This window comes from Camellia sinensis, chromosome 12 (assembly GCF_055761805.1).
Source record: "Camellia sinensis isolate YWXY chromosome 12, ASM5576180v1, whole genome shotgun sequence".
Lineage (NCBI taxonomy): Eukaryota > Viridiplantae > Streptophyta > Magnoliopsida > Ericales > Theaceae > Camellia > Camellia sinensis.
The window spans coordinates 115,931,676-115,949,613 of record NC_138972.1 but is presented as its reverse complement, the minus strand read 5'-3'; positions in this window follow the sequence as shown (position 1 = coordinate 115,949,613).

The following is a 17,938-nucleotide window of genomic DNA, read 5'->3' as shown; positions in this document are numbered from 1 at the left end:
CAAATCATAATCATTTCATTTTTTCTCTCACAAAAGTTAAAAAAAGTCAAAAAACCCATTCCAAATTAATTTTTTTAACCCAGTCTAAAATGGCTAAAAAACTAAAAAACCAACCCATATCCCAAACGAATGATTAAATTCTCATTCAAAGCTTGATTTTAAAATGATGTTAAAATTTCAAACCTGTTATACAAATATATTTTACATACAAAATTAAGCATTAATGAATCTGCAATTTAGTTAATAGAAAGAAGTTTAAAATGACTTTACATTAAAAAACAATTACTTTTAAATTTTTTAAAAATTAAAAAAATTAAAATATTTGAGAAATGCTAGAAAAGTAGAAGTAAACATTTGTCGGTTGAGTTGGATTTGGATCGGACTTGCACTACCTAATAAGCAGTTTAATATTTGTCAAAAATCGATTCAATCAGGACATCAGGCCTACATAGTCACCGAAGTCTATCCCTACTAAAAAATGCAATTCACAAATCCGCAAATCCAACTGTTTCCAAAAAAAAGAAAAACAGCTCAAAGTTCTTCTCATTATCTATGTACAAAAATCATATATATCCACCACCATGATCCAATGGAGTAATTTTAAAACAAACTTATGCTAAATATTTGTGAAGCCGTGCTTAAATTAATGCACTGGTGAATGAAAACTAAAGCAAAAAGTTAACATTGTTCCAATTATTAGACAAATAGAATATATGATGAAGAAGTGATGCAAAAAAGAAAATTAAACTAAAACATTTATTTAATTTTCAATATATCACATAAACAAAAATAATAATAATAACAATATTAGCAGGCCAGAATGCAAACCTAAAACCTGCACCCGATTCAAAACTTAAGCAGGTTAAGGTATCGGCCTGGCCCAGCCCAGTTTTATGGGCCCAAATATCCTTTCCAATTCTTGAACAAGTAGGCCTGAGTTAGGCGGCCTAGCGGGATGATAAACTTTAGGGCCCAAAAAAGAAAATGGACAAATTTTAAAAGGCACAGTGTAATTCATACTTTATTTTTTATTTATTTTAAATTTAAATTATTAATCTATTTTGTTAAGTAAAATCGTTTGAAAAAATAAAATTTTAATTATTAAACTCAATGAAAATTAGTATTTTAGGTATTTATGTATACCTAGATTGAGGAGGAAATGTAATAAAAAATTAATTCAATCTATGTTTTTTTAATAATATCAACTTTATACCTAAACTATTTGATTTTGAATCAATTTTTATCTTTGTTGTTAGTTATCGTTTATAATAAAACGAAATTTACTAACGTGACACCAAAATTTCCTTTGAAATTTCATTTTATCCTCCAAACTATTCAGTAGTTTAATTGATATTTTGAGAAAAATTTGGGGGTAAAATAAAATTTTAAATGAAATGTGAGTGCTACATTAGCAACTCCTTTTTGATCATAGACGACAATTGACAGTGGAATAAAATTGATGCAAAATCAAATAGTTTATATATAAATTTAATATTATTAAAATAATATGGGATTTTTATTGATAAATCCATTTTAGAGTTGTCATAACCCATTAGGTCCACAGAGGATTATTATAACCTGATTAGTCTCATATACTTTTTTTTTTTATTCCATGAGATCCATTTTACTAATTTTATATTTTTATCTGAACTATTATGTCCTTATATATATATATATATATATATATATTGTTAATACACATACCACGTTGCTTTTTTTTTCCATTTATTTTGTTTTGGTAGTTTTTATCTTCACGCTTTTGATCATCATTCTAATTCAGATGGATACGTTTCTATTTTGCATGCTCGTTTCAAGGCTTTGATGTGCTAGGATTTCATTGTTGCTGTTGTAGTATGGTTCGGTGATTTTTGAGTGAAGACAACGAATTGGATGGTATTCGGTTGTGACATTTTCTGGAGTATAACTAGTTCAAATCAGTTATTTTCGAGTTACAGGACGAGTATAGGATTGCATGATTAAGGTTAGTATCATTTTGGTTTTGAATACATGTTCAGTTTATGTTTTGATTTCTATGATGGATGAGATGCTCTATTTTTTGATTGATATGGATCGGATGCTCTATTTGTCCAATTATATGCATTTTACGTGGTCCTGTAGAGGGGAGGTCATTCAGATTATGTGAAAAATGTGGATGTTCTCGTTTTACTTTGATACTTGCTTAATGAGGCTCTGTGTGAGCGATATAATTCAGAGTATATGTAATAATGTAAATGTTTACATCTTGTTAATATGAAGTTATGGAGAGTTGCTTGCATGTTGTGTACTGCCACCTAATTGTGGCGGTGCTATTTTGATATTGTAAAATGTTTTATGTTGTGTAAAGATGGTGGTGATAGTTTTCATTATGGATTTAGCACTTGAATTGTACACATAGGCATTTAATTTTGCACAATGTGAATTTTCATATCGTTTGGATTATTGTTGACTGTTGTATTGTCGTGTTTTTACAGGGGATGGATACTTTTATGATGTTGGCGTGCACATATGGTTGTAGTACAACTGTAATAAATGTTGCCCGTGCATTGTGTTATTTGCTTTTAGTGGAGTGTTTGTGTGAAAAATGAAGTGAATTGTCTGCTGGTTCTATTTCATTATTTTGTCGGCTACCAGGGATTAATAGGTGTGACTTAGACAATGAGGAAGAATTTCAGAACATCGGGGTACAACATGTAGAAGTTGTCATTGAGTTGAAAAGTGATATTGGTCAGTCGAGTAGCTCTAGGTCTCTACATGTGGGGAGTCAGGAAGAAATTGCACTACAGAGATTTTGCTACCATAAAGAGAAGGTGTTGTTGTCAGCCTCTTGGGCAAATGGTATTACGCATGCGGGAAAACGGTTTGTTGGAGGTGCACAAGAATTTCATGATGTTTTATGTAAGTATGCCATCCAATGTGGGTTTTAGTTTACGTATGTCAAGAACAAGACAATAAGGGTTATTGCGGTGTGTGCGATGTGCAATGAAAGAAGCTGCTTGTGGGCTATACATTGTACAGCACAACGAGCAAATGTTTTTTTCTACATCAAGAGGTTCAGTGATGTGCATAGTTATAGTATGGATGTCCGAATATTGAAGAATCCGAGAGTTAGTTCTGATTTGGTGTCAAATACCATATTTGAAATTGTGAGGGACAAGCCGTTGACTCGGCCGTGTGAGGTGGTGACTATTTTGAAGATGGATTATAGGCTAGATGTAAGTCACCACGTGGTATGGTTCGGTGTGGAGAAAGCAAAGGCTGTTATTCATGGAGATCACTCATTATCGTTTGACCAGCTGGGGTGGTATTCGGATGCTATGATGTGTTACAATCCAGGGAGTTATGTCAATATTGACTATGATGCGAGTAGCCAACAGTTTTGTCGTTTCTTTGTATCATTCGTTGCGTGTATTTCTGGATTCAATTCTTGTCGGCCTTTATTATTCCTGGATGGAACGTTCCTCAAAGAAGAGTACAAATGTTAGCTACTTGCAGCAAAGGCGAAAGATGGAAACAATGGTTAGTATTTTTTTTAGCTGTCTATTCATGTAAATATTCACATTGAGCGGCATAGTGTGGACATATGACAGACGATTACACAGTGTATTCCCCATTTACATTGATGTCAATGTTTATATCAATACACATTGATGTGGACAACAACATAATATGACTGATTGAGAAATTAACAGTAATGTGAACATTCACATTATTATACACTGATGTGAATGTTTACACCAGTGTCTACTAATGTGAGTTTATCTATTAATGGACAGTAATGTGAATGTTCACATCATTGATGTTTATGAAATCAAATCCAAAAAAAACAATAGTAATAGGGCAATGTAAATATATACATTCACATGACCTGTTTCCTTTATAGTGTTTTCTATTCACTTTGGGATATCGTGAACAGTTGTTTAATGGTGTTGTGTTGTAGGTCTATTTCCTGTTGCATTTGCGATTGTTGATTCAAAGACCACGACCAATTGGTCGTGATTCTTGCACCAACTTGGCAAGGTTATTGATAGTAAGCGTCAAATTACTTTTATTTTGGACTGTAATCTTAGTCTGTTAGAAGCGATGCCAAAGGTGTTATTATCTGCTCACCACGGTTATTGCTTACAACACTTGAAGAACAACTTAAAAGACCAAGATGAAGGGAATTGATAATGGATTTAGGGGCCACCTCGTTAGTAGTTTGGGTGACTATGCTTATGAGCCAACTGTGGTAGGGTTCCATGAAAAGCTTGAGAAATTAGAAGCGGAGGGTAAGCAACGAGCACATAACTTTTTCAAGGACTTGGCATCTGAGCACTGGATGAATTCATACTTCAGGTAATAGTAGTTTCCTAATGTATTCTATTTTTCAAGTTTAGAATGGTAGCGATGTGAATTTTCAGTTATGTTTTGTGGCGATGTGAGATTTCATATTCAGTTTCGAAGAAATTAAATTCAGTATTGTACAATGTTTGTGATGTTGTGTAAGGGCATTCACTATGGAGAGATGACATCCAATGCGGTGGAGTCATTTAATAATTGGATTAAAGAAGCACGCAATCTTCCTATCACTCAAATGGTGGACACAATTCGTACTCAGTTGATGTGGTAAATGTCTGCACGGCGTGACCAAGAAAACAAGTGGAATGAGCTTATTTGTCCTACATTCTAAACAATGCTTCTTGATTCGTTCAACGATAGCAGGTCTTGGCAAGTTAGCAAAGCTAATGAGGATGTGTTTAAAGTTTATTCGATACCATCTGTTACAGTTGATATTGCAAAGCGTACGTGTTCTTGCTTCAAATGGCAAATCAACGGATGCCCATGTGACCATGTTGTTATTGCTATTCAGAAGAGCCACTACAATCTTAATGATTGTGTGGAACTTTACTTTCATGTAGAGACATATCGTGCAGTCTATTCGGGTGCCATATTTCCTATACCATCAGTGGAAAAGCGGCCTTTTGATCCTACGGACTTCACTATATACCTACCAACTGTGAAAAGACCACCCCGAAGGCCGAAAAAGAATAGAATCCCATCAAGGGGTGAGAAACTGAAACAAATAAGGTGCGGGAGATGTGATAAGTTGGGAAGCCAGCCACAATCGGAAATCATGCAAGGAGTCGATATAGGGTGTACATTTTTTCATCTCAACATTGTGTTTTACATGGGATTCTTATATTGATTTTTGAAATAAGATTATGTTATATTGACAAACATTGTGTTGCAATAAGATTACGTTGCGTTGGCAAACATAATAATGCATTGGCAAACCTAATAATGCATTAGTATTTGATTTGTGTTTTATTTTTATTTTTTTTAGGTAGCAAACTGACATTTTTGTTGTTGTGTTAAGGATGAATACATGATGTGAACATTCACACTTGTGTAAGATAATCACATTATGTGAATAATTGCACATGGGTTGAACTTTTTAACATTACTGTGATGTGAATATTCACATTCTTGTTACCGTTGACAGCATCAAAATAAATGACATGAACATTTACATAAATGTAACTATTCACATCATCAACTCAGAAGGTGTGAATATTCAGATATGTATTACGAAATGTAATTGTGAATATTTGTTGCTAGCAAAAATAAGATGTTCTTGTGTATATTATGATGTATGCATGGGCATGATGTGAATATTGACATTGTTGCTGCCATTCACATAATCAAAAGTTACGATGTGAATATTCACATCATCAAATTATTAGCTGTGAATATTGACTTATGTGTTAAGAAATATCATATTCACACCTGTCATATTGTGTTAGAATAACACTTTAAGCAATATTCACATTCATGTAGTAGGGCTTTAAAACATATGAATGTGTATGATCCTTCTGTGATATGAAAATTCACATCATGTAGTGTGTCAAAAAAAAAAAAAATACAATCTCAATGTACATAATCAACACAAAATAGGCCTCAAAATGCATATACATATATTGACTGAAAAATAGCAATACAAGTAGTGATATAGGATTGATTTACAATTAAGCTAGTCTGCTCCAATATGTCAAATCTATTGACACTAAATTGTCTTAAATGTGGATAACAGTTTCAGGTAACAGTGATAGGTGGACACCCCCCACCTATAGGTTTTCACATTGCATAATCTTTCTGTGATTTAGAAAAATGTGTACTAATAAGTCTCTTATTTGACACCATTCAAAGCGATTTAAGCTGTCAACAATTTCCTCAAAGTATACATGCGCCGTCATGATGTAACACACTACGGGCCCGCAATCCACTCTGAAAATGCAAAGTTGTTGTTAGATTTTGAAATTTATGTGTGTATAACGGTTATGGAAGATGTGCGCAAATTGATTTTAGGCTTACGAATCTGATGCTTACTAAGGACAGATGTCTACTGATATGATTGGTTGCGATGGATTTTGGCCTGATAATTTGGTCCATAGTGGTGATGATGGTCTGATGTTGCGCACCACAGCCTCGATGTAGTCCCTCTACCATGGGGAAAACAATGAAATTTCATATTAGGCACAAAACAACATAGTACATACGTCCAAGTTCAAATATCACACATCATGACAAGTATTATAGTGTCAGCCACTTACCACTATTTGTGCTTTGTCAATATATGGGTCATGTATGCTGGGTCTTGGTTGTAGCGAGTTATAATGCCTCCATAGATTGTTTTTGACGTCGTACACAATAATCGTCCAGTGAAAGTTGTGATGTATTGGAAAGATGAAGTATCTCTGGCCTTGATAGTCATTGATATGTACATTAATCAGTTTGTTTCTTTTGTGGGAGGGGTACTCTTGCATGACTTTCTGCACACAATGGGCATACAATGATATACCAAGTATTTATATCAATGTTCACTGTGAATGATGTGAATGTTCACATCTGTTAATTTGTCAAACAGTCCTGCAATGTATTACAGATGTGAATGTTCACACTTGTTAATTTCTCAAACTTCCCAATACATGAATGTTCACTGTGAATGATGTGAATGTTCACATCTGTCAATGTGAATGTTCACACCTGTCATATTATGTTGTTGTTAACATTCACATCTTTCTATCATTTAAGTTAACAATATAAGCATATAATGTTAAGATGAACATTTACATCTATTGAACATGCAAATTAAATACTGTTCATGTGAACATTCTCATCAACATCAAACATAAACAAACCAACAGTATAGTGGTTACCAAACATGTGCTTGTAAAGATGAATGCTGAATCCTTCAAACTTGGGTTGACCAGCCTTTGTAGTTCGAGTAGAATTTCACCATATACATCTATCACTTGCACAAACAGAGGGGTGGCAGTACATTATTTATAGTGTCTTTACAGTGTATGTGTGTGTGTATGTGAGTGTGTGTTTTGTACACATTTACGATTACTATACGTTGTTATGTATTGATTCTTCCTTAATGATGTGTATAATGTTATCAAAATACACGTTTCTAGTCTTTGAGTCCCCTCGCCACACAAGCAACCTGTGCGTTGTGATTACAGAAAACGTGAATGTCAACATTACACAATTATAAAATGATCTAATTTATTAAGTACATATGTGAAGCTTAACTTCATCATAAAAATAAATTCAATCTGAATGTGTATGATCACTTACTCATCACTGCCGTTCTTGTGCAAATTTTGGACCTTCTACTTGTTGAGTTTGCTCATGTTGGCCCAAACCTTCAGTTTGTTGGTCAATGTTAACTTCTTGTACTTTGTTAGGTGCTTTTTTTGTGAATGTTTGTCTAAATCTTATATAATTTGGACTGCATGGGATTGCTCTTTAGCTCCCTCTTTCCCTTTCTTTTGACCAGGGAAGTCGGGGTATTGAAACTCATCCATGCGGTGCTTTTTCCTTGCCATCTGCTTGATGTACTTTACCCTAGATGATGGGCTGAAAATGTGTTCCAGTGTTGCAATGAGATACTTCTTAAGGCTGTCATGAGCCTTTTATGCTTCGACTTGTGTGATAATGTGGACGGATTGATCATTGTAAAGGTCTTGAAGAATTATTTTTTCATATTCTAGGTTGATGACCAATTTTGTCAACCGTTGAATTTTTGTATCTTTCCACTCCATGCAACTCTTGATGTCCATGTCCATATTGGATGAGCCTGATTGGTCGAACAATTTGGTTTGAAGGGCAGCAATCACCCTTACCCTCAACTCCCACGATTCTTCCAATTGTTTGTATTTAGCTTCTCATTGTCATACGAGTGTAGACACCCCATTTTTGACCGTCCTGAAGACTTGGACGTCATCGTTTGAACACTCGATGATTACCTTTGTTTGTGTTCGTCTTGAGTTCTCGAAGGTTTCGGCTACGAGCCTTACCTCAAGACCTCTCGACTTGTTTGTTTTGTGTTTGGTTTTGTATCAAACACTTGTTGTTTTGCTTCTGAGGGTGGGAAATAGCTTGTAGGCCATCTCCACACCTCACCGGCCATGGCTTGAGGCCACCGGCCTTGTTTCCTTGCCACCGGCCATTGGTGATGGCCGATTGGCATTATTGATGGTTGGTCGGCATTGTGTTTGGTCGGCCGGCCACTGATTTTGATCAATCGGCCACTTTTTCTGACCGAGACCTTTTCTTGAGGGGGTTTGAACCTTTTGAACCCTTTGTTTTAGCTTCTTGAAGAAGCTTGAACCTTTTGAACCCTTAGTTTTAGCTTCTTGAGGAAGCTTGAACCTTTTGAATCTTTGTTCTAGCTTTTCCAAGAAGCTTGAACCCTTTTGTCTAGCTTCTCCAAGAAGCTTGAACCCTTTGGCTAGCTTCTCCAAGAAGCTTGGCTCTTTTGTCTAGCTTCTCCAAGAAGCTTGGCCTTCTTGGCCCTTTTGCTCCAAGCTTCTAGAAGCTTGGACCCTTCTTCCTTTATAAAAGAAGAGCTCATTTTCCATTGTAAGGGTTCCAAGAAATTTGTTCTAGATAAAAACATATATCTCTCTTGATATCTCTACATCCAAGCCTCCAAAGTGCTTGGTTCTTGACCCCTTTGCACCCCAACTCCTAAGTACACACCTCCACCATTCATCTAAGGTTCTTGGAGGGTCTTGTGGGGGCTCAAGACTTGGTTTTGACTCAGAAAAATCTGCTGGAGTGCTGGTTTTGAAGAAGGTCTTCAAGGGTGAGTTTCTAAGCCTTAAATCCCCCGTTTTTGCACACACTTTTAGCCTGTCTTGCATGCTGTTTTGAGCTTAACTTATAATAGAAAAAAAAGTCTTGTTTTTGAGTGCTTTAAATAATTGTTTAAGGTCACTTTTGTGTTTGGGGTTGTTTACCCCCTCTTAGGCCTTGTTTGGCCCCATTTTGTGCTATTTTTGGTGAGCTCCGGGACCACCTTGTTTGGGCCTCCTCACCACTGAAATCTTGAGGGATTTCAGTGGTGAGGATGGTGCTTTAAGGTCCTAAGAAGGAGAGGGCCATCCCCTCTCCTTGTTGTCTTTAAAAATTGCCATTTTAGCCTCATGTGTGAGCACCATTTTTAAATTCATGTTGGCCATGTCTTAAGTGTTATTTGTGCTTATTTTGCCATGATATAGCACTGGTTTTACTTGGTTTAGACACACCATGCATGCCTTGCATACTTGTCTTGTAATGCCATCAATTTGTCTTAACATGCTTTAGGCTTTGACCCCTGTTCTAGCATGATTTTGGCTAAGCTTTGTGAAGCTTTTATGCATGTTTTAGTATGCTTTAGCTCTGTTTTTAGTTGCTTTGGTCATGCTCAACATGTTTCGTATGGTCTCTTTGCATTCTAGCTTGTTAGCTTTGGGTGTGTAGGTCACTAGCATGCTTTACTTGGCTTGTTCTCATGATTTGGTATCATTGGAGACCATATTTCAGTCCATGTTCCATGTTTGCATACTTGCATTTTCCATCCCTTTCATGCTTTGAAGAGTTGATGGCTTATGCTCCATGTTTAGTCCCTTGTGTATGCATGCTTGTGTGTGTGTTTTCATGCTTTTGTTGCATCATTTTAGCCACTGTTTTGGGCCTACTTGAGGGCTGTCCACTTCGGTTCAAGACCATCCTAGCATGTTGTTGCATGCTTGCCTTGTATGTTGTTGCATATTGGGCCTTGTTCCATGTTTGTTATATTGCATTTTGCATATTTGACACATTGCACATTTGCATGCTTAGCTTGCATACTTAGGTTGCATAGCATTGCATGCATCCCATGCCTCTTGAATTGATTATGATAGAGGTTGGGGCCCATTATTTGTTTTGTGCATTTCATTTCATATTGAAATTACACACTTTGGCTGTTTTGGGCCATCATGCATTGAAATGTGTGATTGGTGGTCCGAGGGTCGAGTACCATGCTCCCTTGAGTCTAAAACATGATAGGGAGGGTGGTGGTGCAAACATTGCTTTGAAAATACATTGCCATGCCTTGTCTGTCCTTTGCTGCTGTCAAAACAAGTTTCTGCAGGAATATTTGGCCGGTCGACCATCTATACTGCAGACCGACCAAATACTTGTGGCCGAGAGCTCCATAATTGGTCGATGACCAACTCCCTTTGACCGGTGATGATCCCTCTTGGTCGGTGGTGTTCCATAGTGTCCATGGAGTGTACCTTGGGACTTGTGCAATTTTCAGAGGAGCAGAGCAGGGAAAACAGAGGCAGCTTGTGCATGGCGACGAATTTCCGAGCAAACCCGAGCACGCATGTATCGGACCCTCTTCCCGAGGCCTTTTACTACTTTCCTTAGCTTAGTTAATTTGTTAATTAATTAAGTGGTCTGTACTAATTAATTAGCTTGTAGGTTAATTAATTTGTATATTCTTTTGGTCCCTCCGAGCGAGGGCGAATTTGTAATAAGTGTGCGTGAGTGTGTATATGTCTTCCAATCCCATTTCTTTCTCCCTTTTATTTAACCGCTTACGATGGTTAGTATTAGGTCATATTTAATTTAGCATACCTTATGCTAGGCATGTGTGCATCCATATATTTGTCTTGTATGCATCGGACTCGGCGCATCATACTAACTGCATTGTACTTCAATTCCAAGTTGAATACGTGTTAGTTGTAGCATCATCATATGCCATCCATAGATTAGCCGAGCCTATTGTAGCTGCATCTTGCGTGTGTTGCATTAGCCATCTTAACATGAACTAGGATCATGCATATGATTACTAACTAGTTTCTGTTTTGGCTTGGAGTACTCGGTAAGCATTTACGTTTTAGCATCCTTGCATGAGTGTAAGTGTTGCCATGATAGTATGCTTACCATGAGGCTATGTGCTTACGTGTTATAACTGCCTGAATGCCTGTGGGTGAAGGTTGAGTTACTTAAATTGGAACAACGCATTGAATGCGAGTTTTAAACTCACTTGAGAGTAACAAAATTATATTTTCTAAGCCCACTTGAGGGTGGCAAAATTCATGTCTTAGCCTACTTACGGGTAGCACCATCAAATCATTTTCAAACAAACAAACATGAAATGTTTCGTTCCAATTCAGGCAACCCAGTCTATATTTGTTTGCTGCGCGCATAACATAGTAAATCTAGGCTAATAACCGGAATAAGAATGCATAATGTTTTCAAAACAAGATATCATGATTAGTAGAGGCCGATCTTCGGATCGAGCGAGAGGGGGTGCTCATAGCTGACCTTCCCCAATCGTACCCAAGTTCCCGAGCCGAGGCAACTCTGGTGATGACGGACACGTGGCCTTAGGCAAACGAGTCAAGGTTTCCTAAATTCTCCCAAAATAAAATATTTAGGTGGCGACTCTGTATCTGGCAAAACAGTCCATATTTGGCACTTCTTTACAAAAATCTGTTTTTCAAAACGATTTGCCGGATTTGGACTCTTTGGTTCAGATTAAGAACCGTGACAATTAGAGTCCGAACTGTAGTGAGCCCAAAACGAACAGAACGGGACTCATCCTCCCGGGGCATTCGAGGACGTCTACAACGAGACCCCAAGCTTTTTGATTTTCTTTTATAAGTACATCCACAATGTTCGGTTTACTTGGTTGTACTATGATGATACCTCTCTCAGTATTGGGGTTGTTAAAGCTGGTGTTGATGTCATCTTTAACATCATTTAGATCCATTGTATCGCCAGAAATTCCATTGCTGTTGTCACTGCCTTGATTGTCTTTGCTTTCATCGTCATTGCTTTCATCTTGCTTTGCTGATGCACTCGACAAAACCTCATGTTTGGGCTCCACATTCAATTTGGTATGATGGTACATCTTTGCTTCAGTTAGGGATGCCATCAGCTCGCCGTTATATACTTGGAGTTGGAAACATTATGTTAGTTACATAGTTCCTTGTCTCACTATGTGAATGGGCACAATATTTTTTGTTGTACTTTTACCTCATTTAAACCAAGCTGCACCACATATATGGACTTCATGTTGGTATGTGAGGCTGTGAGGTCCTACTTCACACACCTATAAACACCCCATTTTGACCGGTCCTAAGACTTAGACGCTTTCTTTTGATTACCTGATGATGACAATTAGAATGTGTTTCTCACAGAATCCTCAGTAAGAGAGATGGAATTTGAACTTTAATCCCAACCTTCACCATTATGGCCAAATTGTTTTGAACTACTAAATATTTCATTAGTTTAGTATTTTGTAATTTTGCATAATTTTATGTGTTCGTTTATATTTTTGGTGTTTTTATATAAATTGATATAAATTATATATTTTTATATATTATATTATATGTATATAGATATATATTATAGAATATTTATATTATATAATAAAACTAATTGATGTCGATCAGCTCAGCTGCCGACATCAAACATATATACATTAAATATTATATTATATGCACACACACATATATATATATATATATATATATTATATATGATTATATATTATTATATTCTATGTTTTGGCTCTATAAAGATAGGGGTTTTTGATTACAAGGGAGGTTTTTTTTATTAAGATGATTCAAGAGAGTTAGAGAGAAAGAAGAGTAATTTTGTCTACATTTCAATTTTGAGCCAAAATACTTCCAAGCTTCCATAGCTACTGAGGATTTGAGAACACACTTCTTACACTTGAAGATGATCAAAAGAGAATTTGTAAATTAAGGAGTTCATCCTTTCTTGGGAATGTGAATTTCACAAACCTTTCATTTTTTTGTATTTCTTACTTATTTTGCTCTTTTGTTTTGATTTATTGTTATATTGTATATTGTTATAATCTAATTAAAAATGATGAATTGAAGTCCAATATATGTTGTTTTTAGCATGAGAAAGAGACCTTCCATGCTAAATGGTTTAATCTCTTCGGAGGTTCATTATCAGGGCATTACATCTCTCTTATGCTAAGAACAACTTTCCGTTTGACACTTTTCTCCTTTTAGAGGACTTAATAATCACATCGGACAAATAGACTAAAAAATGGAAATGACTAAGAAATTGATTTAAAAGCAATCAACATACATAAGAAAATGAGTCATATTGCTTGGGCTTGGCCGGATGTTATGCCGAGTCTATTGTGTCAAGGCTTGTCTAAACACCAATTCATGATGTTCTAGATAAATCTTGAAGTGTCACCTATCATCCATTTCTTTAAATTGAGAGTGATTTCAAATGGTTGATGGTTATTCAAAATATGAGCTAGAGATCTGTGCTTAATGGCTTAATCTCTATGGAGGTTCATTGCCAACGGTATAATCTCTCTCTCATATTAAGAATTACTTCCTATTTGGCGCACTTCTCATTTAGTGGATATAATCGTCACCTTGGATTTAATGAATTAAAGAATGGAAAGGACTAACAAAAAATTGCTAAAATGAATCAACCCACATAAAGAAAATAAAGTATATTGCTTGAATTCGGCCAAACGTTATGTCGAATCTATTGTGTCAAGACTTGTCTAAATATCAATTCATGATGATGTTTTAGATTAACTTTGAAGCGTCTCTACCTCCCTCTTTGACTTCAATCTATGATAAGAGGGAGGGGTGGATCCGTTCATTTATTAATTTTTGTTCAAATTGTACCCGAAATCATTAAGCAATCAACTTGCTCATTAATGATTTTGGAAACAATTTCACCATTCTCTCGAGGCTTTCCAATGATAAAGAAGTGTGAGAGGGACAAACAGAATTCGGAACACCCTGTCTGCACTGTTTTTACCTCAGGCACGAATAAACAATCTTCTGCAAAGAAATAAGGCATGGTCAGATTTATTTGAACTCAAGCCGATTGCGGGTCAGTCAGACTCCAATATATGCCAAACCGTACACTTTTGGTTAGCAATAGTGATTGCAATAGTGACTGATGGTGAAACAGAACAGTTCCCAACAAGGCAAGGCAGATAGAGTGGCTTCCGAAGAGCATCATGCAAGTATTGCATATGTATTGTTGTTATAATAAATTAGACAACCCTTTTAATTGCTTAATCATTTGGATTTGTTATAAATAGTTAATTTGGACACTTAGACATTCAGACCCTCCTATGTGAGGGCAAAATTTTGTAATAATGTATATGTCTTCCAACCCGATGTCTTTCTCCATTTTATTTGATCGCTTATGATGGTTAGATTAGGGACATCATGTTTTATTTAGCATTATTTATGTTTGTATCCACTTGTCTTGTATGCACCAAGGCTCGGTTCATCATTTTAAATTGATTGTTTACATACTTCTTTCAATACATGTTAAACTGCATACTATCAAATTGATTCATATGCCATATTAGTAGCTGAGCCTATTTAATTTAATATCGTATGTGTTGCATTAGCCATGTTGCATAGTTATGATCATGTATTTTTCTAACTAGTTTCTCTTTTGGCTTGGAGTACGAGGTAAATTTTTATGCTTTAGTGTTGCATAAGTGTGATTGTTGCTATGTCTAGCATGCTTGTCATAAGGCTAAATGCTTAATTGATAAACTGCTTGAATGCCTGTGGATGAAGACTATTTGCTTAAATTGGAATAATTTAAATAATGTTCATATGCGATCACTTTTTCAAGTGGTACATATTCAAAGTACTTTTGTTTTTCAAAACAAACATGAATCAAGCATTCTAATATTTGCAAAATTAGTCTATACCTGTATGTATCACATAGTAAAGTTAGCCTAATAATTGGAACAAGAGCATATAATGTGAATAAGAATTGCATCATGATTAGTAAAGGCCGATCTTTGACCAAGCGAGCAGGGGTGCTCAAATGCATTCATGACCTTCCCCTCTCGTACCTAAGTTCCCGAATCGAGACAATCTTGGTGATGACGAATAAGTGGCCTTCGGCACGAGTCATGGGTTTCCTAAATTTTTCAAAACAAAATATTCAGGTGGCGACTCTGTAAATCTGGCAAAGTAGTCCATTTTTGACATTTGATTCAAACATTGATTTTCTAAAAAGAATTGCCGGATTTGGATTCTTTCTATGTTTTCACTATTTCACATGACACTTGTGAAATCAGATTCAGAACCATAGGTAGAGTCCGATACTGTGAAGGCTTATTTAAACTTCCGAAAGGAGGGCGCGAAAAAGTCGAGCTACAACACCGCAAAATGGCATTAGGTTTGCGGGGTTGTAAGATGGTTGTATGCTTACACAACTAGTACTGAAACAAATAACAAACATCAATAAACACTGATGTGAATATTTACACCAGTGTCTACTAATGTGTGTTTATCCATTATTGAACAGTAAGTGAATGTTCACATCATTGATGTCAACTTCCATATCATTGCCTAGTAATGTGTGTTCCACATTTATTTTGGTACTAACATGAGTAAAACACTAGTGTCAATGTTTACATCAATACACATTGATGTGAACAACAACATAATATGACTGATTGAGAAATTAACAGTAATGTGAACATTCACATTATCATACATTGATATGAATGTTTACACCTATGTTTACTACTGTGAGTTTATTCATTAATGAACAGTAATGTGAATGTTCATATCATTGATGTCAACTTCCACACCATTGCCTAGTAATGTGTGTTCCACATTTGTTTTGGTGCTAATATGAGCAAAACACTAGTGTCAATGTTTATATCAATACACATTGATGTGAATGTTCCTAACATTCCACACTGTCGTGAACATTCACATTAGTGTGTACTTATGCCAACCTTGCCACTAGGGCGTACCGATGCGTATGTCACATTTTTTTTACTGACAATATGAGTGGACAGACCCCGTGAATGTTCGTATTAAATATAGAATAAGATTTATGAGATTTACCATTAACAACATAACACATACGGTGACTCGTCTTGGATTTCCCCAGTTTTGGCCCATTGACCCCATCAGGGTTGCCTGGATGCTCTCAGCCCAGTCATACTCGAACATGTTGTCTAATGGGTCTATGTATGAATAAAATGCTCATCCAATTGTTTCTCCGGACGTGGAAAAGAATAATTTGACGCATGCATACATGCAAACTAATCTTGCAACCTCTTCATTGTCTTGTTTCTTTGTGCCCTTTAATGCTTCGTTTAGAATTTCATGTATTTTTGCTACACTTAACTGAGTGACATCCTTGCACATTCGGTGTATGATGCCGGCCGTTGGTTTTGCACCATAAGAGAGGTCCATTAGCTTGGTACCGCAGCTTACACCAAAAATAAGTGATACATCACTTCTAAAAATTTGAATGCTCTTGTCCCCGATGTAAAACCTCCCACTAGATGGCTTGAATGTCAGCACTATACGTACAATGACATCATTGTATTTCATGCAATGGTTGAAATCAACTTCATTACTGATCAAACAATCAAATAAGGGCCAAAATGATGTTTTCCTAAGGCATTTCAATTGACCATTTGTAAATTTCGTAGCCTCCAATAGTTTCAACAATCCAGTGATATTTGATCGGTTGTTGACTTTTTTCATGTTCGCTTGTTCGGGACTAGCTGTTTGATCGGGTTTGCCTTTGGCACGGGATTTCTCTCTATTTTTTTGCCATCAAATCTACAGGAAAGACCTGTTTGTTCAAATACAAACAAATTTAATATTACTGTTCACAAGCGAATAGTGATAATAAGTGTAAATTATTATATGCCATGTGAATAATGGGATTGTGATGGTGAAATAATATGTGAATAGCTGGTGCAAATGTTCATGTGAAGAAATGATAGCACATGACAAACCAAAATTCATACGAAGAGGTGAGAACAATCACACATTATAATTATTAAACTAACACAATGTATACACGATGTTAATCTTCACATCATTACACTTATATGTTTGACTGTGAATGTTCACAGCCAAATATATGATGTGAATATTCAATGTGAATGTGACAATGTGAATATTAACATTATATTCACAATGTGAATATTACAATTATGTTCAGAATGGTACAATGTGAATATTAACATTATGTTCAGAATGTGCATATTGACATTGATGTTAATAAATAACAACTGAAATAATATGATGTTATTATTTAACATGCCTACAAGAATTCACATGTAACCAAAGGCCTCGTTTGGGAAGCGACTGGTTTAGTTAAAAAGTCAAAAAGTTACTAAAAAAGCCAAAAAGCCAATAACCCATACCAAAAAGTTAAAGATTCTCTTTTCTCTCTACTTTTTGAACATCTTTTCGTAAAAAGTCAAAAAATCATCCCAAACATACTAATTTTTTTTAGCCCATATTTTAGCCAAATAGCAAAAAAGTTACTAAATTAGCATGTTCCCAAACGAGGCCAAAATAGGGTTGGCAACCATCCATAGTTTGGACTGTAATTAGTTCATGACCATCAACAACCAACAACACCAACAAGTTTGACATTGATGTCACAATTTGAATATTTACTCACTAACTGATCTAATATGTGTTTATCCATTACTAAACAGTACTGTGAATGTTCACATCATTGATGTCAACTTCCACACCATTGCCTAGTAATGTGTGTTCCACATTTGTTTTGGTGCTAACATGAGCAAAACACTGGTGTCAATATTTACATC